Source organism: Macaca nemestrina, chromosome 12 (genome assembly GCF_043159975.1).
Source record: "Macaca nemestrina isolate mMacNem1 chromosome 12, mMacNem.hap1, whole genome shotgun sequence".
Lineage (NCBI taxonomy): Eukaryota > Metazoa > Chordata > Mammalia > Primates > Cercopithecidae > Macaca > Macaca nemestrina.
Window position 1 is genome coordinate 130,605,771 of NC_092136.1, and position 23,562 is coordinate 130,629,332.

General features: G+C 46.4%; 1 protein-coding gene across 1 annotated transcript in view; it reads left to right on the forward strand.

The window, feature by feature from the left end:
* LOC105476177 (neurotrimin) overlaps positions 1-23,562 on the forward strand; it is a 1,408,523-nt gene that overhangs the window by 261,598 nt on the left and 1,123,363 nt on the right. The gene's annotated exons all lie outside the window — the stretch shown is intronic.

The following is a 23,562-nucleotide window of genomic DNA, read 5'->3' on the forward strand; positions in this document are numbered from 1 at the left end:
CAGTGTTTTTTGTTTTGTTTTGTTTTGTTTCATTGTTTCTGACTACTGTTATAAAGTGAAAGCACAGTGTTTTCTAGGGGCCCTGAGTTGACTACTAATTGGATGGGTACTGACTGGAGACATTTCACCTTTGCTTACCCTGTATCTCTATCCATCGTTCAACACGTGTGCCAGTGTGATTGAGCTCCCGGATGCAGACCAATTCTAGTAAGCCATTCCTCATAAGGATGGCACTGGTGGTTGCCGGCAACTCTCATAGGCCCTTTGTACCTTAGTTTTCCTATTTGAAAAATAGGAGGCCAGGTGCAGTGGCTCACATAATCCTGGCCCTTTGGGAGGCTGAGGCAGGCGGATCACAAGGTCAGGAGTTAGAGACCAGCCTGGCCAATATGGTGAAACCCCATCTCTACTGAAAAATACAAAACTTAGCTGGACGTGATGGCGGGCGCCTGTGGTCTCAGCAATTCGGAAGGCTGAGGCAGAAGAATCGCTTGAACACAGGAGGCAGAGGTTGCAATGGGCTGAGATCGTGCCACAGCACTCCAGCCTGGCAACAGAGTGAGATCCTGTCTCAAAAAAAAAAAAAAAAAAAGGAAAAAAAATTGTTAGCTTCTCTGTCTTCATTTGGGCTGCTATAACAAAATATCTTAGACCGGAAGTGCCTTGTAAACAACAGAAATTTATTTCTCATAGTTCTGGGGGCTGGGAGGTCCAAGGTCAAGGCACTGGCGATTTGGTGTCTGGTGAGGGCAACCTTCTTCTCACTGCGTCCTCACATGGTGGATGGTATAAGGGCACTTTTTAGGTTGTCTGTTATAAGGGACACTAACGCCATTCGTGAGGCTTCATCTTCATGGTCTAATCACCTCCCAAAGATTTCACTTCTTTATAATATCACTATGGGGATTAGAATTTCAACATATAAATTTTGGAGAGATGTACGTTTCAGTCCATTGTACAGCTGTACATTTTTTTTTTGATTGCTAAAGTGAGTAAGGATCTGAGATTTGAGGTCTAAAGAGCTGTCTTCTTCCTGTCATTTACCCAGACCAAAGCAGCTGAACTTTTGTCTTCCTGGTTCTACATAAAATTGAGATGGATGAAAATGAAGAAAATGGAAAGGAGTTCTTCCCTACAGTAATTTAGGGATAGCATTGAAAATGCCATATTTTTATGTATAAGCCAATTTTGAGATTCTATGAAATGAAGATAAAAATAAACAGCAGGATTCAAGATAGATGCAGGATATCCTATTTTACATCAAGGCAAAAATGAGTAGGCATTAGTTCAAAACATCTCCCTACTCCTGGCTGTCATGTAGTTTCCACTTTTAGGCCCCCGAAGAGCACTTAATATGAGTGTGGGTGACGACCAGCAGAGGAGAAAACTAGGGGTTTTAAGTTGACCTGCTCTGCAGGAAAGCCTGACCAGGTAAACACACCTGCCTTTTGACCTATTTGTGGCACCTCACCAAGACATTGATATAGATGGACTCTTCTTTGCCTTTACATTTAAACATGTTGCTCTAAAATTCCTTGAGTTTTCATCACTTTTAAGACATAGTGGTGCAGCTTGGTAAGAAAGAAGGAGTGTGGGCTTAGAACAGAGTCTCAGTTTCACATCCTGACTTCCCAACCAATAAACCAAGTGACCTAAAGCAAACTTTCTTCTCTATGTCCCGGGGTCTTACCTAAAAGTAAGGATACTAATCCTCGCCTGCCTGTGTTGTGGAAGGGTAGGGGACCACGTCTTTGCTCAGCAGATGCTGGGCGCACTGAATTAATTTTTTCCTGTGCTCCTTATCCCTAGAAGTTGTCGGTACATGCCACTGTTTTTGCTAAAGGAGACAGTAAGTAACCTGGCAATATAAGCTAATTTTGTGTTTATTCTTGTAAGGGAGGATGGCTGCTTTTAGCCTCCCCACTTCCAACTTGCAACCCGAGATAGTATGTTCACTGAAGAAGCAAAGATAGTACATTTGACCTACTAGGCACCCAGGAAGTGAATGAATATTCATGCAAGTAAAACATCAAAAGACTTGAAAAATTCTTCTAGGGGTTTTCTGTTCAGAGGTCCAATCTTTAGGATGTAAAAATTATGTAAATAAGAAAATTATGTTTAATTCTTTTAAAAATATTTTGTAAATTCCTATTAAAGATACTGTATCTAGGGGAGTATATATCATATCTTGCCATCTATGTGAAATAATGGGATGGAAAGGCATACGTGTTTGCTTATATGTGATGCACTATTTCTGAAATGATTCAGAAGAAATTGGTAACTGGGTGACACCAGGAAGAATTTAGTGTGAATCAGGAATCAGAGGAAACTATTTCACTGGGTGCTCTTTGGCCCTTTTGAATTTTGAACTATGTGAATATATTGATTAGCTATTCACAGTAAAAATAAAGAAAATTAACTTAAAGTAGAGATTATATCTTGTGAAATCAATGTACTTTCTGTTCATTTCTAAGAAGTTAAATATTTGTAAAACTATGCCATGGCAAATGTACTTCAAAAATACAATGTCGATTCTAGTTAATACCCAGAGAAAATCCCCTTATTTTATATCCATTATTATGCTGGCTCACCAAGGATTTAACTCCCAGAGTAGTCCTATTACCCCTGTGAATTCTGTGTGTGTGTGTGTGTGTGTGTGGTGAGACTCCCCTGGCTACGGCTCAGCCCTAATGAGGCTGAGGTCTTGGGTCTGACCTCTAGATGACAAGTTAATTGCACTCTGTTCTGGGGGCACAGAGTGTGCCTTTCACACTGATTAACTACTTGTGCACGTGGCCATTGGCCCTGCAGTGGCAACCCTGGGTGCAAGCCTGATGAAATCCACACATATTCATCTCTGAGTAGAACGACAAGTGGGAGGTCAGGGGAATGCCTACGTAAGGGTGGAGGCAAACTGGGTGAGGGTGGGGGAATATACAGGATACTTAAAAACCAGTGCTCCCCTGCAGCAGGGATAGGTCTGCCCATCCATTTTCTGCCCACTGCCCTCTTCTGTTCACACTCTTGACTTTTAAACTTTGTGGTTAGAGTTGGTGCAAGTGCTTAAGTGGGCTAGGATGGGGGTAGAGGTGTTGCAAAAATGCCTACAGAGATTTATTGGAAGTTGTAACTAAGTATCTGAACACATTTTGGGAGTCAGCAGGTCTGGGATTAATTCCTCCTCTGCGTTCTGCCTCAGATCAGCACTTGTGATATTTTAGACATGAGAAAGTTTCCAGAGTGACATGCAGGGTGTGTGTACGTGCATGTGTGTGCATGCCCGGTGTGGGGCGTGTGTGTGGGAGATGCAGAATGTGAAGGCTGTGCCTCTCTTCTCAGTACTGAAAGTTTTCTAGATACCACCAAGGATAGGAGTGGACTGAGGGGGTTCTAGTCCCTGTCTAACCATATCTGTCCCCCCTACAATTTCCCACATAAGAGTCCCAGGCTCGCATAGTGACAACCAGGTTGGAATCACAGTTTTAATAACATACACTTGTAAAACTTTATTTTTCTAGCCCTGCTCCCATGCTAATTGTTTCATTCACTAGGATTGGACAACCCTTGGAAATAGGCTTATCTTTATTTTGCATATGAAGAAACTGGGGCCAACCTCGAGAGTCTCCTCCAGTATCAAGTCTTGAGACTCACACTATTTCTCATCTATGAATAAGAGGTTTGGGGATATTTGGTATTTCTGCATCATGGTCTGATTCAGAAGCCGGGAAAACATGGTGAGAGTAGCGAGCTTGCTCACAAATTCAATTATATTCCTTGAAGAACATTTTCACTAGAGCCTAGATTTAAGCCAAATTTGGGGCCAGTTCTCATTTCACCTGAAGTTAGTCCTAATAGCTACCTGTTAGTGTTCCTTGGTGCTTACCTAGCAGGAAGTTATTGGTAAATATCATGTGTTTACCCAGTAATTACACACCCATGCGAATTACTCACTAATTACACTCAGCAGGTGCAAAAGTCATTAACACAACACATCCCTGGCACTGGGGGTAAAGGAGGCAGACCATGTTGTATTAATTTAGTAATTGCTTATTATTCACCCTGTCTGAGGGTAGTTTCACCTCAGAACAATGAGAAAGAGTTGTGTGGTCCATCTGCTGAAGCCATTTGTCATTGCAAGTCAAGGACAGAGCGACAGAGCTGGGCACGGGGCAGTGTGGGTGGGATTGGCCTCTCATCCTCCTTATGTGAACTATGGGAACAGCCAGACCAGGGGGGAATACTGGAGGTCTCAGGCCAGCCCTGGTGGCAGAAGAGCTGGCCTTAACAGCTGTGTTGCCATTACCCATGTGGGTCTGTCCTCAGCAAATTTAAAATCCTTAGGCCAGCCTCCCAATGCCCAGCATGTTCCTCAGCTGCTGTGTGCTCAGGGAATTAAAAGTAATTTTAATATTAGCCCTAAGCAAAGCATAATTAGAAAGATAAATCTTCAACAACTTTCTCCTATTCAGGTCTCTCCACTGCCACCTCCTACCCCCGTCCCACCTCCCTGCCATCATGTATTATGAAGCCCAACATAAACGGCTTTGAGATTATCTGTAACAACACTAAACACATTTGTTCAGCTAATTGAAAGTTGGTTGAAAGTCAGGCAGGGAGCAGTGGTGTGAGCCCTGTGAGGTGTCCTGCCTCCAACTGCTGGGAGGAGGAGACAGTTGGGTGGAGACCTTCCCCACTCATTCCTTCAGATGCCCCGCCCGCACATCATTTCTTCCTGGAGCAGGTGCTGGCTTATCATGGCCACAAGAACCTATGAAACCAATGGTGAGGTGTTTCTTGCATGGAACAAGGCTTCCTTGGACTTCAAATGTCTATCTTCATCTCTGGAAATAACTGTTCATCTTTCACGGCTTTATGTCACTGCAGAGAGACTCTCCTTGTTTTTGCTTGGTCTCCTGAAGGAGGAGACCAAGATGGCAGCACGTGTCTGGCAACTTAAGGAAGGAGTTCCATGGGGACAATCAGATTGGCTTCCCCTGGGGGCAGAAACCATGGTCTGGAATGATGGCCAGGAAGTGGACTGCTATCTATCCATCTACACGTTAGGGAGATCTGGGCTCTCTGTAGACATGAAGACAGCTAGATTCTCAATTAAGGAGAGAAAAGAGGCTTTATGATTTAGGGGGAACTTGGCCCATGGATTGGATGACTGAGAACTTCCTGCTTTATTCTGTTGAAAATGGGCTTGGCTAATGATACTAGGCCATCTTGGGTAGGAAGACCAAACTCTATTTCCTAGTACTTACTTATCTTTCTTCCAGGAACCAGCACGAGGTTGCCTTCTAATTCACGTGTCTCATCATTTCACTGAAGATTTATGGAACGCTTCCCCCTTTAAAAGTGTTAAGTACTTTGCTGTCAGCATCACCATCACAGCCTGCGAAGTTGACACTAAAGAGAGAGAAGTGGAAAAGGCAAAGTAAGAACAAAAGCCAGCCACGTCACAGGGCTCAGAACTCATCCTGACAGCTGGGGACGTCCCCTCCCTCCCCAGGCCTGACATGAAAGGGCCCTTTCCAAGCTCGCTGGAGACTCTCTGACCCCCATTTCTTCCGGTCCTGAGCCCCAGCTATTGTGGTTTCCCTGCGGACACCTCAGACATCACCGACAGCAGAGCAGAATCCCAAGCCTTCTGTTCTTCACATATTTCCCACACCTTTTTTACCCTACAACTGTCATCTTTGGCTTTCTTTAAAAATTTCTACTCTTTATATTACGAGGTGTTAAAAACAGGGAGGTGGGGGCGTGGATCTTAGCTCAATTAGGGAACTCTGGAGTCAGCTTTCTCCCAACAGCGACACCCCCATTCCTCACCCTGCCCCAAGTTCAAGTTCTAAACCTGGAGCATTCCACCAACCCACTTGCCCTCATTCTCTCCGGTGCATACCCCCAGATCTCGCCTGTTAAGTAGCCCAGTTATCCCCAATTTCGTGATCTGTGGTTGGTGCTCTAAAGAAACAGGCAGAATCTCACTAGCACCCTAACCTTGCAGCTCTGGCTGCGTGGGTCAGGGAGCTCTGAGAAAGGAAAGCCTGTGCAGAAGGCTGTGTAGAAGGAGGTGTGTGCATCACAGCTTAATCCCCACTCGCTGGGCCGCAGGTGCCTCTAAGGCACTCGCAAGTACACCACATATAGTACACGCACTCCTCCGTGCCTTTTCTCAGGCTCTTTCCTCTGCCTGGGATTTCTTTCTCTCCTTTTTTTTGTGGGGAGATATTCTTGGTTCTCATTCATGGATCATTCAGGGTTAACCCCTTTTGTGATGCTTTCCCTAGTGATCTTGAGGCTGACTTAGTCCCTCTCTCCTGTGATTCCCTGTTGCCCTTAGCCATAGACAAAGCATGTGGGGCCGGGGGTGATTCTTCCACTAGTTTTCAGGCTTATCTATGAGATCTGGTTCCCGTTTATCTTAACATTCCTAGTGACGAGTGATACCAAGACACAAAGCAGGTCCTGAATGAGGCCAGAGTGAACGTAACTCTCAAAGCGAGCCAGCACTTTCCAAGGGTCACCTCGACCTTTCTAAACACAGTCCCAGGGGTTTGTGGGAAGAGGACTGACATCTATTAGTTCCCACTCTGTGCTCAACCCTGTGATAAGTCCCTTACATCGGTTCCTTCATTTAATTCCTAGAGTGAGTGAAATGGGCATTTTCAGTATCTTTAGGAGATGCAGAATTACTTATAGAGGTTAAGGTAGCTTAGGCTGATAAACTGCAGATTTCCTATGCAAACCCACGTTTCTCTGGCTCTAAAGGACGTGTGTTTTCCCAGCCTTTGCTGTCTCCTCAGGGAGCTGAGCAGGAAATGAGTATTTCCTCTTTGCCAGGAGCACCCACTTCTGAGACCTGCTTGGTTCCAGCTTCTTGGGGATTTGTCCATCCGCCTTGCAGAGATTGATTGACCCTGCGTGGGGGAAATTGGGTACATTCCCTTCCTTCAGGGTACCTCTTTTAAGTCTTTGACGTAAACTCACAATTTCTGACCAAATCCCAGGCTCTCCATTATGCACCGTCTTCTATTTTCCGGCCGCGTCTGCAATCGGTCGCATGAGAAAGTCCGCCTGGTTCTGGAGTGGAAACTCCACGAATTGGCTTTGAATGTGGGGAATTCACAATCGCTGCTTGAAAACAGTTTTGCTTCCCAAACACAGTCCCTCTGAGCTGGCCCACCCTGCTTCTCTCTTGTTAAAATGCCACTTATTTGGCTTTTCAGCCCTATACAGGTTTTATATGATCTATTATGTGGTGCTTTAATTACTGTTGTTTATTGATTATGATTGTATTTGAATTTCCATGGATTGCCAAGAGTGACTTGGCAAAGGGTACACAAAGACAATATTATAATATCATTACCAGGAAGGCAGTAGGCCTGGGTTACAATGTGAAAAGCTAAGTAGTAACCGAAGGGAAGGGACGGTCCTCCTGACTGGTGTGGCTGGCGTGTAATTGCGAGTCTGCGGTGGGTTGCTCATCGGGCCTTTGTTTGGAGTAAATGCTCCTAGAAGGAAGCAGCTGAGAATCTTCCCCAGTATTGTGTAGCACTCGGTAGGACTTCAGTGAAATGTGCTGTACTTCCCGTACAAAAATAACAGCAGCCCGCTCTCAGTGTGTTTGCCAGCAATAATGATGCCTGTGCTGGGATCCGGCTATATATACCTTCACACCGGATCCCCACCACAATCAGGGCCACAGATCCAGTGAAAGAAAATGTCCCACATGAGTACCATTGCTCTCCACTCATCAGCCTCATATTATAAGTGGCCACCAGCATGCAGGGTTCATTTACACTAAGTCTCAACACTCTGTGAAAGGGCTTTGCTAGAAGCTGTATTTGCCAGGCCATCACAGCTCACTCATCGGCCATTGATTTATTGAAATTTTCATAAACGCCCATCCTGTTCTAGGTACTCCTCTCTCCTGCCCGTCTTGTGCTAGGTACTCCTCTCTCCCACCCCTCAACCTTCGTAGTTAGGGATAAGGAGTAGATGGTCATAGCTACAAAGAATTTAAAGATCTAGCTCCTATCTTCATGGAGCTCAGCATCTTGTGGGGGTAGACAGAAACCCAAAACACCACTAATATCACCCAATAGGTGTTCAGGGTTTAACTTCACCACCCTCTACACTCTAACGCTCGGTCATTACCAAGTGGTCTGCATTCACGTTCTGAGCTGCAGAACCAAAATGTCAATGCATTCCCTGCCCCCAGAATCACATATTTATTCTCAGAAAAGATGAACTAAAAACCAGCTCTTTGAGGAAGGAGCCACTTCACTTGCTCACAGTTCCAATGGTTGCTAGTCTCTGTCTTCAGTCAGAGAAGGCATCCTGCTTCTTCCTTCAGGACTTCGGGCTTTTTGGCAGAACAGATACTGAAGGAAAAGTGTAGATCTGCCAGAATTGAATAAAAACATCTTCAGAGAGGACAGATAAAAGGGAAGAGAGCAGCAGCAGGTCCTAAATGGGCAGTTAGGCAGCCCTATGAAGAGAGCCGCCTTCAGGGTAGTAGGTTAGGACTGAGTAGAGGTCTGGAGTGGTGGGCATGCAGGGGGAGTCAGGGCACAGCCTTCTCCACAGAGAAATGGAGGAAGCCAGCCGTATGTGTGCAGAGTGGCTGGGCGCCAGGCGGGCACGGGGAATCTTCAAGGGGATAAATACTCAGAGATTTCCAACCCTTTTGGGATGAGTGCCAGGGAAAGAGGCCAAGATTCCAGGGAACACAGCCAGGACAGGGTTATTATAATCCCTAGGAGGATTCATTTGCCAGCTACTGAAGCAAAAGCAAGCAGCACCCTGAAATGGAGACTAGCTATTTCGGAGCAATTAGCCATTGGTGCCTGCTGCTGTCTTTGGAGAAGCTCCAGAAGCCAGTAGGGTAGAAAGGAGAGCAGGGAGCCCTGGTCTGCTGCAGGGGAGATGACTCCATCTTTGGTATCTCCCCACCTGACAGCTCCCTGCAAATCCAACACCAGACCTGAGATCCGAGGGGCTTCTGCGCCTACAGGGCTCATGCCCTGCCCTCAGGACAGCACTGAGCCATCACAGGAGACACATACACAGAACAGTCCCTGGCTGCCCAAGAGCATAAAGTCCAGAATGTTAGAGCAGACCAGATTCTCTTCTCACATCAGGATTTTGAGCCTGGCACACATTAACACTTTAGAGAATTTGCCTTTGGGGGACAGTGAATCACCCAAAATTAATTATAAAATTGTTCTATGTATATGCATTTTTTTCTCTGATGAGAAGACCCAAATATTTATTAGAATTTCAAAGGGTCTATAATCTGCTTATACTACTTTGTCCATTCTTAGTCAAACAGAGAAAGGCTAAAGAGGTTTTTACCCCACCCATATTCTCATTATTGCTGTCAAATGTCACTCATCAACATGGCCTCTTTAAGGGGAGTCCAACAAGACCTGGACGTATTTGGGGTGAATGCAGGATGGGACACAATTGCACTTAAAAGCTTTAAGCCACTGCTCCATAAAGAAGTCACCAGTGCCTTTTTTTCTCTTCACATTGCCTGTTCTGAAAACTTTCCAGGCTCTGGTCTCACTGACTTCTATGCCTTGGGGTTTCTTTCTGGACATCCTGGGCCTTGGAGCCCCTCGTGACCGCTTCAGCTCATTTGCTTTGGTCTGAGATCCTGCAAAAGCCTGAGGCATGGCTCGTGTCCACTGCCCTGTGTGTCTCTCCCACTTTCCAATGGGCTTGGCTACTCCCTGGGAAAAATCCACTGAAGTAGAAAGAGATTAGCTGCTATTGCAGTTGAATAAAACAGCAACAAACTTCCAACTTTATGGAGCTAGAGAGGCAGTGTATGTCTGCACTTTGTTTCACAGCCTTGGATACAGGAAGAACTGATTGGGTGGGTGCTGCCCCACCTGCACGGATAGATGAGACCAGAGGGGAGCCAGGCAATGCACAGGGTGTGGAGATGCTATCCCAGTGGTAATAATGTTTAAAACATTTATGTCAATATGAAAGAGTCCTCAGCGACTCTTTAAGGAAGGATCTCTTTTGTGCATTGTAAAGTAACTCTCCAAGTCTTTGTTGTGTGCACCCACATTCTCCGTCCTGGTCTTTTTCCCACAGCTCTCCACTTTCAGTCAGCTCCCCAAAACAGAGTTGTTGCTCAGGTGCTGCCCATAGCCAGGGCTGGGGCACAATGCCTTCACTCAGAGCTAGGAAGATACCAGATACCTTGTGATAGGGTCATTGGAGGGGATCAGCACTTTCTAGGCTAAAGCTGAACTTGAATTACCTTTTGAGGAATCACATCTCTATGGACCTACGCTTGCACTGCAACAGTAGAGAGAAGAGCATGACCCCAGCAATATTTCACAGGAAGCAGGTCCAGCAAGTTCTGTGCTGGATGCTGAAGGGCGAGAAGAGAGAGGAGGTAACGGGGTATCATAGAGGAGTTTGGAGGACTAGTCCCAAGTGCTTCAGCCTCAGAGTCCCATCCCAACCACTAAGGAAGCGATGAAGCTGCCTGTCCCTGGAAGGATGGGCTGGCCGGGGACGCAGGCGCAGGACACAGCAGCAGTGTGGGTGCTGCTGCTGGGTCCGTTGGTCTCTCTGAAACTGGATGAAGAGAGAGAAGTAGGGGAAGAAGGGGAATGGCTGCTTCATCACTGTGTTTATTTCTGACGCCCCTAGAGGACAGTAACGGCACAGGTGGCCCCGCCTCCCAGTCATGCATATCTATGCATTTCCTCGCTTCCCCTTCCTGATCATCCTTCTCAAGGACTCACATTTGAAGAAGTTGGTATTTCTGGAGCACTCACTTTTGGGGAGACAATCTAAGGAAAAGGTAGTTTAGGATGAAACTTGTTTTTTAAAGCCTAACGGAGGTGAGGCCTCTGCCCCGACACTGGTCCCCTAACTTTAGGACCAGGTCATGCCCCACTGCACTTAGACACATCCCACCTGTCTGGCACTCTTTTTGTGCACCAGCCTTGCCTTCTTGCTCCACCTCAGGCTCCCGGGTTCAGGGACCTGCTTTGCATGCCTTCCTCCCCCCACCCCATGTGGCTAGCACAGGGCTCTGAGGAGGGACATGGGCTAAGCAGCAAGGGGGTGGGGCAAGTCATTCCTTGGTGCCCCCGACTTCCCAGTATGCTCCTCCCTCTCCATCACCCTGAGCATTTGTCTATAGATCAAAGACAAAGTGATACAGGGGCACCCACAGGATGTTCCCACAGCAAGACAGCAGTCCTATTTCTGTGCTCTAAAGATGAAGGAGCTTATTGCATAGAAATGATCATGCGTCTTTCAATGGCTTTGCTAGTATCATCAGCTGGTTGGCTGGAGACGTGCCTATCTCCTCCCTCCTCCCTGGGTCACCGCCAAGTTACCATTCTCTGCCAGAGTTATCTTCTGATTAGGAATCTGGGCTCAGGTCATGCCTGAGGTATTCCTTTAGCTCCCACTTGGGCAACATAACTGTCAAAGCCCTCCTGCACACCTGGGTGTGATGCAGGTGGCCAGGAGAGGGGATCAGATGGCCCAGCCTCAGGCAGAGAAGTCCATGGGGTGGCTCTGGGGCAGGACCTGGGGCACCTGCCCATGCTGCCTGCCCAGCCGCAGGGGGCCTCTGCTAATGGGAGGGACCTGTTGTCAGGCACAGCTGAGCCTGGCTCCTAGGGACTGGCACATGCCACAGAGGCCTGCAGGGCTGACAGGAAGTTGGTAGCGGGCGCGGGTGCAGCCTGCCACCCTCGCCTGAGAGGCAGGGACTGGCTCCTGCACCATCTGAACATCTTGGTTTGCTGCTAATTGAGCAGCCGACACCCACCAAACCATGTGGCCCACAGCAGCTGAGACCAGAGCCTCCAGCCCCGGACTCTCTGGGAGCCTCAGAACCCATGACCATGCCTGTCCCAAAGCTGACTGGCAGGGCCTCCAGCTAGCAAGGGGCAAGGGCCTGGTTGCAGGCCCGAGGGAGGCCAAGGGAGGTCTGGCTCCCCAGCTCGTGTGCCACGGAGCCCCGCAGCTGGCTGCACCCAGGTCTCCTGAGATGGAGCAAGGATGAAGTCCCAGCCTCATTATCCTGCTTCAAATCCTCTCCATGCCTACATGTGCTGGATGCTGTTATCCCCATTTTATGGACAAGGGGGTGGAGCTGAGGAAGGGGAGACAGCCAGGAAACAGCTCACAGGCAGCGAGGCTGGGAAGCGACCACAGGGGCACTTGGCTGCAGAGTTCATGCTTGACAGACTCGAAGACAGTATCGACTAAAAAAAGAAAAAAGAAGGATTTGCCTTTCTGCGCCTGACTTCTTTCAGTAAGCATGGTGTCCTCCAACATGTTCATTCATGTTGTCACATGTGGCAGGATTCCTTCTTTTTTAAGGCTGAATAATATTCTATTGTATGCATACACCGCATTTTAAAACCCATTCATGTGTTGCTGGCCCCTTAGGTTGTCGCCACATCGCGGCCGTTGTGAGTAGTGCTGCCACGACCATGGCGGTACAGATAACTCCTTCAGATCCTGATCTCAACTCTGTTGGGGAAACAGGCATAAGTGGGGTTGCTGAAACATGTGGTGCTTCTGTGATTCCACAGAGGCATCTAAAATAGTCCTACTCCTAGAAGCAAGAATAGAATGATGGCTGTGGGGTGGGGGTATAAATGTTAGTTATGCAAGATGAGTAAGTTCTAGAGGTCTGCTGTGCAACAACATGCTTCCAGATAACCACGATGTATTCTCCACTTAAAACATCTGTTCAGTTCAGAGGATACATCTCACATTATTTTCTTATCACAATACAATTTTTTTGAAAAAGAAAGGAAAGAAGGAAAGAACCCATGGTGACCCCGTCAGCATATCATTCATGAATTTCCTTCAAACAGTTTGATTCTAAATATAAGGAATATTGGGGACCGTAAAGTAGTAGTTATCTTGTGCTCACCTGATAACGTGTAAAGGGTGCTTTTACATCTATCGTCATATTTGGTCCTCATAACCACTTTCATGAGGTGCATATTTTCTAGGTTTTTCAGGTGTGCCTACACCCAAGGTCCAGGTGAGTAGGAGGCTCCCCTGGTCGCACAGCCTGCCCCCACCTTTGGATGCTGGCTCAAGTGTACTTTCCGCTGGACACCTGGAGCCATTGGCAGAATCAGTGTTGGGATGGGCACGGATCTATCCCAGGCCTTTGTTCTGCTTTCAAGCCCCTTGCTGCCCAGTTTTGACCTGGCACATGCTGATGAGTCTGTTCCAATCACTGCTCATTTTTGTGGTGTCATCCTTCAAATCCATTTGTTCCATTATTTGATTAATCCAGGGGATTAAGCCAATGTGCAGAAGCTTTGATGTGGCAGGAGGAGTGTTTAAGCATTTCTCTCTCCCCCTCTAAGTGCTTCTCCCTCCTGGTGGTACTGGGGAAGGAGAGGCAGGGCACACGCAGGTGAGAGAGAGCATGTGGCCCTGCAGATGAGGAAGGTGGCAGAAATGAAGCCTCACAGTTTTTTACTGAAAGTAAAAAATCAATCCATGACCTTAAAGAAGTTTATGAATTCCTAGCTTAGGAATCAATACACATTGATTTTTGTGCCTCTGCTTGGGCTGTACATGTATACTATCAAGCAATGAAAGCTGTATTTTGCTGGGGTTGGATTGGGGATGAGCAAGTGCCATTTCTGCCACATTGCCAAGAGTCAAAAAGAAAAATGAAAAAAAAAAAAATCTTTTGCCCAGTGAAGATCTCAGTCCAGGACCTGGGACTTCTGGCTGTGTGTGCCAATTTCAGGGTCCTAAGGCAGCTCTTCAGAGGATGAGCATCATGCATTCCTGAAAGCAGGATCCTGATTTTTCCTCCCCAACCCCCCTCCATGGCCCCAAACATTTCCACCCACAGTCCCCCTTTCCCAAGATGGTTTTCTAAGCTTTGCTTTACAGGGTGAAGGGTTGCTAGGAGAAGAAACAGTGGGAGATAAACAGAATGTGTCATGGAAAGGCACCTTCATAATCTCCATTTGAACAGCATATCTTCCATTGGAAGAACACTCTTCCAGACATTATGTCCTTTGATCATCAACCTCTGGAGCTGGCTGGAACATGTATCAGTTCCTCATTTACAAACAGGGCATGGTGGTTAAGGAAGCCTGGACCTTGATTAAGACCCTCTAGCTGATAGGACCACCCCCAGCACTTTTCCCAGCATGTCTTCATCCCAGTCTCCTACACTGGGGTGGCTCCTATGATATGCTGAAGACAGAACAGCTCTGCTGTTATGGAACCTCCAGGCTAAAGGAGAACAATCTTTACATGTAGAACAAATGTGTCGGCATGTGCATGAAGCACGTGAAGGAGATAACGTGATGCAGTCAGTCTTCAAGAATATGCTCAGGGACCCTGAGGTGGAGAGGCCAGCACAGACACCCTGAAGATATGGCCTGGGTTACTGCTGGGCCTAGGAGTTGAGTTGCCCTGGGGATGCCAGGTTTGGCATCTCCAGCACTGAGCAGCAGTCATGGGGTGCAGGCTCACAGCGTGGCTCAGCTGCTAGGGACACCGTCATCAGGGATGGCCCTGGCACGTGGCACTCCATCCCGCAGGGGATCTCTGCACCCCAGCACCCCATATTCCTGCTCCTGAGTGGGGCCGCCATTGCCTCGCGCCTTGTCCAGAAGCCCAGTGTCCTCCTGTCTTCCCTTCCGCGTCTCCTCAGTCAACAGCTCTTACTTTTTCTCTCCAGTTTTCAGACAACTTTAATAAGAATTATTAGTCCCACAACTGCTTTCTTCAAGAGCTGTATCTGGAATATTTATTTTTTTATTTTTTTGGTTGTGATACAAAAAATATGAGTTCTACTCTCATAAAAATGTTTTTAGTGTGCCGCATGTTGTTAACTCTAAGGACAATGCCGTACGGCAGATTTCTAGAACTTATTCATCTTGTAGGACCAAAACCTTACACACAGTAAACAGCGAACCCTTCTTTCCTCCCCACATCCCTTGGCGACTGCCATTCTGCTCTTTGATTCCATGAATGTGACTACTTTAGATACTGCATGGAAGTGAGCTCGTGCAGTATTTGTCTTTCTGTGTCTGGCTTATTTCCTTTAACACATTATCTTCCAGGTTCATTCATGTTGTCACATATGGCAGGATTTCCTGCTTTTTAAAGGCTGAATAATGTTCCAGGTCAATGTTCTTTATCCGTTCGCCTGTCCATGGACATTTGGTTGTTTCTGTATCTTGGCTCATGTGACTAGTGCTGCGATGAACATGGGTGAATAGAAAATTTTTGAGATCCTGCTTTCAATTATTTTGGATAAATACCCAGAAGTGGGATTGCTGGATCATATGGTGGTTCTATTTTTAATTTTTTGAGCATCTTACATTTTTCTTGAATCTGGAGTCCATCCTCCTCTCTTATTCCCCCATCTCTCTTAGTTCATTCAGGCTCTCATAATTTCTTACATGAAGTACTGGTGTCTCTTCCCTCCATGTGTATATTATTTAGTTTTTTTAATGGCCATTGTGGTGGAGTAACTAACTTTAGCTAGTAATGATGATTTCTCCCCTTTTTTATTTATCCACTTTCTTTCCTCCTTAAAACAATAAGTCAGAAGCACTGGTCAGCACTATGGGCATGCAGGGTTCCCTGAGTGGGAGACGGTTCCCCTATTGCCTGGAATTGCTGGAGCACTTCCCAATCCTTGGCTGAATCTGTGGGGCAGCATCGCCTCAAAATCTGTGGTTAAAGTTTTCTAACAACTCGATCAGACAAAACACTTACAATTAAAGGGAGTTTCAAAAAAGCTATCAATCTTATGCATCTAAATTGGTGGCCTGCAATTCCCAGACACTAGCTCCATGTATTACCAATAAATCTGAGAGGCATTGAGATGTCATGTTGAAACGGAGCAGGGCCTCATTCCTCTCCCTGCACCACCTTCACCCACAGTTGCCAGGAAGTGCATGTCATCATTTCACTCCCGAACTTAAACCCTCAGGGCCTCTGCATGTCTGCACATTTGAGGCCACAAGTCTTAGTAGGGTCCTGGGTGGCCTCAGCCCCAGCCACCTGTCTCCCCAGCCCGCTTCCTCACTAGCCAGCCTCTCTGTTCTGTTCCCTTCACGGAATCACTTACCAATCCCAGCAGGCCCGTGCCCTTCCATGTCCTCTCACCTTTATCAGACAACAGCTCTCCTCTCCCAATCCCCTTGTTTCCTGGACAACTTCCGATCAACCTTAAACTCTTGTCCTCAGACATAACTTCTCCCGGAAAGCCCTGCCTGAGTCCCCGGGCTGGGCCCTGACTCACCTCCCATGGCAACTTCTCAGAGCTGTTGAGCTGCATGGCAGCTCCATGGTGGGCTTAGCATTCAGTGGGCCAGGCTGCTGGACTAGGCTATGATGTCGTCAGGACAGGCTGGTGACAGGCAGAGATAGTCCTTCAGGAGAAACCTGCCCCTCCACCCTTGACATCACGGAGGGCACAGTGGGTGGAGATGAATTTGAGGCCCTTCGAGGATTGGCTTCCATCAGGCTGCTAGCACAGAATAATATATACCAGTAGCTTAAAATGAAAGATGAAGAAATAAGATGTTAGCCAAAGTGACTTCCGGCAAGAAAGGTTGGTACTTTGGGAATCAAGTTTCCTCCCTTTACTTGGGCCTGTGGGTCGTTCCTTTCACTGAGGTTTAATCAGGTTGGGCTCCCTTTGGGCAAGTCCTGGAACCTGGGAGGGAGACAGAGAGGCAAGTCTCCCCACCCCCACGCCCTCAAAGGAGTAACAAGCTCCAGAGAAAGAGGAGGGAGGGATCCATAGACCATTATGTGTGATTTCCATTTTCTCATCCCTCATTGTCTCCTGAAGTTTTTTTGCATTGTCACCAGATGATTTAGCCAGCCCTTGGACATGGGGGTGGGAGGTCTTAGACCAGAAAATCTTGAGCTGATAATAATTAGGGACTCTGATCAGTGTCCATCACCACATTTGCTTGATTTGGGGACTAGATTGGGAAGGGTTGGAAATGCAGGCTGCACAGCAGATTGTACAGAAGGGGCACCCCAGGGGGTTCGTGTCCTGGAGGGAGATGGCATGAGCTCCCAGCCTCCTCCTGCAGGCAGCATGCAGCAAATAATCAGTCCTTGGTGGCCCTCCTGGCTGGAAGCCAGGCTTCCGTCAGCACTGGTTTCGCTTCTGAGCATCCTTTCTGCTTTTGTGGGCACATGGCTCCGAGCGAGTGTGTGCATGATGTGTGCTGTGCTGGGTCCATGCATATATATGGATAAAGAACATAGAGAAGAAAACATGTTGTTTTCTTTCTTCTCTCTCAAATGTTTGCCCTCATTTTGCGTGGAAGGGAGCGTCAATTGGAGGATGCCTGGCTCAGAATGGTGTGGAGCTTCCTGGTGCCAATCTGAGTGTGTATGGAGAAGGAAGGGCAGGGAGGGGCCTGAATGCAATCTGCAGAGCAGACTCCTAATCAGAGCAGCCCATTCCACAGGCTGACTGGGAGGCATGAACATGAATCCTCAGTGCTGCCTGGGAACACTTGCTGAGAATACACACCAGCTCTGTGGTCAGTTAATACTGCTCTTCAGGCTTAGGCCGCAGTACAGTGAAGGAATGGAGCCAGGAAATGACAAGGGTGGCGGCTGGGGTGGACCAAAAAGCACAGAGAAGGGGTGAGCCTTGCAAACTGTCAGACTTCTTGCTTTATTTTGTGGAAAATAAAATTCACTAAAAAATACAATAAAGGGGAAAATAAACAGCTTAGAGCCCAAATGAGCCAGCTCCTTGCAAATCAGCCATTCTACTCCTGATGGAAAAGGCAGCTGAGGGAATGAGGGAGCCTAATCCTTCCAGCCAGCAGCCAGAGGCTGTCCTGGGGCTGGATAGCTCTGCTTCAAAATATTCCTTTCAATATGTATTCTGGGGGGATCATAGGGTAGTGGGAGTGAGGAACTAAATATATATATATATATATGTTTGCTGGACTAGACAAGAGTTTCCCAACCACAGCACTATGGAAATTTGGGGCTGGATCATTCTTTGTTGTGGGTCCTGAGCACTGGTGGATGTTTAGCAGCATCCAAAGTCTCTACCTACCAGATGCTGGTAGTTCCCTGTCACCAGGTGTAGCAACCAAAAATGCCTCCAGATGTCCCCCAAAGTCAAATGTCCCCTGTTGGGGAGGAATTACCCCTGGTTGAGGAACCCTGAGCAGAGTGTACTCTGTTCTGGGACTTGACATGCGATATCTGGCTCAATTCTCACTGCAGGTGGACTTTTCCCTTCTATTTGACAGAGAAGAAACCCGCCTGGGACTAGTTTCCAGGTCTACCTGATTCCAAGGCCTGGAGTCTTTCTGTTATGGGCCTCTCCAGTGGAGCAGAGTCTGCTCCACTATCCCTGACTGATCTGTCCTCTACATCACAGTCACTAACGGGGAAGCCCTTCTGGGTCCAGTTTGACCTCGGCTGTGACTTCAGGAATATATGGAAGGCCTCCTTTTCCTCTTTTTTTATTTTATTTTATTTTTAAGACGCAATCTCGCTCTTGTCACCAGGTTGGAATACAGTGGCATGATTTCAGCTCACTGCAACCTCTGACTCCCGGGTTCAAGCAATTCTCCTGCCTCAGCTTCCTAAGTAGCTAGGACTGCGGGTGCGTGCCACCATGCCCAGCTAATTTTTGTATTTTTAGTAGAGACAGGGTTTCACCATGTCGGCCAGGATACTCTTTATCTCTTGACCTCGTGATCTGCCCGCCTCGGCCTCCCAAAGTGCTGGGATTACTCGTGTGAGCCACTGCACCTGGGCTCTTCCCTCATCTTAACTTCAACCACACCAGATAGTCTATGATTAGAGAGTCTATATTTTAGCTTTAAGTTAAACCTAAGTCTGCTGGGGTAGGTTAGGGGATGGGAGAGGGAAGAACCTCGAAGGGATGATCCATTAAGCTGATTCATATCTCAGTATGAATAAATTCACTAGACCCAAACTGGAAGTGCCCTTTCCTCCCAGCCCCCACTTCAATCAGAATAATACTGAAGTAGGAGACTTTGTAAGCAAAAGCACAATGGGGCATCCCTCCTTGCTGGTATTAGAAACATTAGAAATAAAAATACTGTGTGCATTCATTAGGTTTCCAGATAACTCACTATGCTAATCTTTGCAGAAATACTATCATTACGGTAGAATTAGTACCGCTAGTAGTATTCTCAATGGAGGAAACAGTGCATAAAGAATTGAAATGCTTCTAAGTGTTCATCATTGATATGTATTTTTATTTACCAGTTGAGGGCTTTATCTATTTCTGCCAGAAAATTTTGAATGGTCCCTAAACAGGTCTCCCTGACTCCAGTCTCCAGCCTATCCATTTCTCCAATCTTTGCCCTTCACATTTATGTGAGACTGGCTTCCCATATTATGAATCCACCCATGCCTTTTCCCTTTCCATGCTCTGAAGGCTCCCTCTCAAACCTCGAGATAAATTTCACATTCCTTGGCATGACTCACAAGACTTTCCTTAATGTGAGTTAGCCCTACTCCTTGCTACTCCCACATCAAGCTTATATTTCAATCACACAGAACTAATGGAAATTATCCAAATGCGTTTGGTTTCCTCATTCCTTTATAAACCTTTGCACCTGCTATACACTCTGCCTGGAATAATTTTCTCATTTTTCTCCGTCTGGCTAACTCCTTCTTGTCCTTGAAGACTTAGCAAGGATCTGTTCCTTCCAGACAGTTTCCCTAACTCCCTCTTCCCTCGTCCACTCCATTTGCCTTCCACAGCACCCCATGCAAGCCACAGTGAGATCCCATGTCCTACCACAGGAGAATTACTCCTTCACTAGCCTATGAGCCTCTCCGGAGCAGGGAATATATCATCATTTTATCCTCAGTGCCTAGCACATGCCTGACATAAACGAGATGGAAGAGATATTCAATGTTTGCAAGATGGCCGGCTAGTTGGCTGTATTCATTCATTATTGGTGGTTTAGCCCAATCATTTTCCTTCTTCTTTTGACACCCTAACTTAGATAATATTCAGATTTTAAAATCTATTGAAAACCCTGTCAATCAGATCTTCAGAACTGGTAAACTATTTGGGGAGGATCAGCTATTTTTATTACCCTTCCATGGAGTGTTAATCAATTAAGCCTCCATGTTCAGCCTCTTCCACCATTCAGGTGCTTAAAAGCCAGAGGGACTGAAGTTGGAAAGCACAGTAGATTTCAGGATTAAAGGAAAAGGGAGCATCTTCCACCTTTGCTGGTTTTGAAATTCGCTTCTGATACATGTGCATTGTTCGTCATTTATGGTTACTTTACAGGTTCAAAATGATTGAGAGATGTTGATAGTGGGTTTCAATCATACCATGAGGTCTTTGTCTTCCTGGTTGGCTATTTGTCTCTTTCCTGACAGCAAGATGTTTCCTTGCATGCAGTAGGTGCTTTATAATTGTGGACCTACTATCTGACTAACATCAGTAGCAGGTTCTTCTGCATGAGGGCAGGGAATGAAAAGAAACCCGATTAGGTTGCCTTATCCTGAGATAGGTTGTGGTAAGATTTCAGTCTGTGCCGAGCTGAGCATGCTACATGGGAACTCTTCCTTTATTAATTTATTTTGTCTGCCCACCCACCTTTCTTCACAGCTGCAAATGTCTTTTGATAACAACTGTGGATTATGAAGGGTGTTAGAAATGTGTTAGGAACAGAAGGTTCGGAATTCTGTTCAGCTGTTAATAACTTGTGAGTTGTGTCAGCGTGCATAGCAGCAGCGAGCACTGAGCTAGAGACGGTGGCATGGGCACTGCCTCTGGGCCCAATGCCCATGGACCCCGCTGTCAGTGAGGGTTATCGGGGGTGCTGCTAACAGCCTAGGGGAAGTGTCCTGTGCTGTGGGATCCTGGAAAAAATCATGTGTCTGATGTCATCTGCAGAAGGAAAGGAGTTTTCTTCTCTCTTGGCTACAGTAAATCCATTTGTCAGCCAAAGGTAGTACCAACTTGGCAGTCCAAATGGTCAGGATGTGAAGGGAATTAATAAAAACTTTATAGTAGCACAAATGAATCTAAAACACACACTATAGGTAATGGGCTGTGTTCATTAAAAAAAAAAAGTAACTGAATTTAGTATCCCCTTTCCCTATTTAAGTCCAGGGAGAAGGGGCAGGATAATGTTTGTAAGGTCTTTTTGAGGAAGATGGTGTTGCATTGTCCCTGAAGAGGAAGGATTAGATAGTATTGTTTGCATTGCAGAAGCAAAAGCTGTACATTCAGAGACAGAATTGGAGCTTTTCCCAGAGACGGCTGAGGGAGAGACCCGCTCTTCAGCATCCCCAGGTGCAAGGCCGGATTCCACAAGACAGACTGAGGGGAAGAACATAGACAAGTATGCCCAAAGCAGAGTGCCGGAGAGATGGACAGCAGATGACAAGTACCAACGGCCAGTGCTGGGCAGAGATATCTGCAGATGGCTGCAGAAATGGAAAAAATAAATATCAGGACGATCATTTGATTCTATGGAGGAGAGAGAGGAGGCCTCGAATTATTGAGATTGGTAGCTGGGAGCTTAGAGCAGATTAAGGCTGATTTTGAGAAATAAAGTAAAGTGACATTTATTGGATTCTGGTAGCATACCAGCTACTTATTCTCGGAGAGGCTTGGAGCGTCATAGAAACATGGGAGCAAAAATAAACAGATTGTTGATGAAACTCCATGTCATGCCAGCAACTGTACATAATACTAAAAACTTGTACTCTGAGAAACTGTGATAGTCCATGCTTTTATGGGGGTTTAGAATTTGTTGCTGAGCTCTAGCTTTCCTCACTAGGAAAGGAGAGAATACAGACATAATTTGGGATCCTCAGTCTATTTTGGTTTTTTTGTGGAAGCCACATTCAAGCTTGCCTCTTGTTGGAGATAAAAGTCTAATCTTAGAATCCATGTCTCGCTGCCGTGAAGAAGGCCAAGTGCTGTGGTGAAGAGCACTGGCTCTGGAGTGAAAGGCGTGTGCCTGGGTTCCCATCTCTTCTCGGCACCTTGGTAGCTGAAGGATCTTGATGAAGTCCCTTAGCTCTGCACTCTCACGTTGTCTCCACCTGGGAAATGCAGTTCTTAGAAGTGCTTACTTCACAGTGCAGTGGAGGGTTCAGATGTGATGGCACTTGCTTTTTTTCTTTTGTTTTTTCTTTCTTTTTTCTTGAGATGGAGTCTCCCCCTGTCACCAGTACAGTGGCATGATCTTGGCTCACTGTAACCTCTGCCTCCTGGGTTCAAGCGATCCTCCTACCTCAGCCTCCCAACTAGCTGGGACGACAGGAGTGCACCACCATGCCCGGCTAATTTTTGTATTTTTAGTAGAGTTGGGGTTTCACCATGTTGGCCAGGATGGTCTGGATCTCTTGACCTCGTGACCTGCCCACCTCGGCCCCCCAAAGTGCTGGGATTACAGGCATGAGCCACCACGCCGGGCTGGCACTTGCATTTTAATAGAGGAGGAAAGAAATATTTATTTCTATCAATAAAGAAATATTACTCTAGTGTTAAGTAAGGAAAAGTAACCTCATGTACCCCATAAATATACACATCTACTGTGTACCCATAAAAATAACACAATAAAATTAAAATAAATTAAGAAAAGAAAGTCTCGGCCTTTTGGCAGCGACTGGGTGGTGGGGGCAGTGCGGAAATGAGCTGATACACGTAAAGCTCAGACTATCTTTCCGGCACAAAGTGAATGTCCCATAACCGCCTGCTGCCCTGTTCCTCGGATATACAGAATCTGATTCAGGACAAAGTGTCTGTTCAGGAACACGGAGTTTGGTAGGACAGACTTTTAACTGTCTTTCTTGTATCTAAGTCTCTGTGTCCACAAGCCTCTAACATTAACGCAAGGTATAATAATTTTCTACCTTGGAGATGCTTTAACTATCAAGGCACGGCTCTTGAAAGATTGGACAAGCAAATGCAAAGAATGAGATGTAAAAGAAACAAGGGGATACACATAGGGAAGATTAAAAAGAAAGCGTGTGTGTGTGTGTGAGAGAGAGAGAGAGGATGAGGAAGAAAGCGAAGATAACAATGGAAATGAGATGGGAACAGGTATAGAAATGAAGAGATGCTTTTTAAAAAATTTAATAAATAAAAAATAAACACAAATATAAAATATATAACTCAAAATAAAGGATGTATTTTGAGTTAGTGGGTTACAGTGGATTTTCAGTGGGTTTTTGAGCCCTGAGTTTCTTGCAGTGCATTAGCTGGACTGTATAAGGAATTGGCTCCCAGAAAGGCAGGATCATTTGTTCTCAGTTCTGTGTGTTCCCTACCCTCCTACTGCTCTGATGTCAACTTTTGACATTTTCCATCGTGCAATTTATACACTATCACCTGCCAGCCTTCCCATAGTACTCGTGTTTGTTTGATCTCATACAAACTCCCCTCTCCGATCTGTTGATGAAATAATAAATCTGGGACCTTTGAAGATGGCGCACTGCAGGAGAGCACAAATGAAAATCTTTCCTTGATACTTAAGCGTTATGAATGCCGAGCCCCCAGTG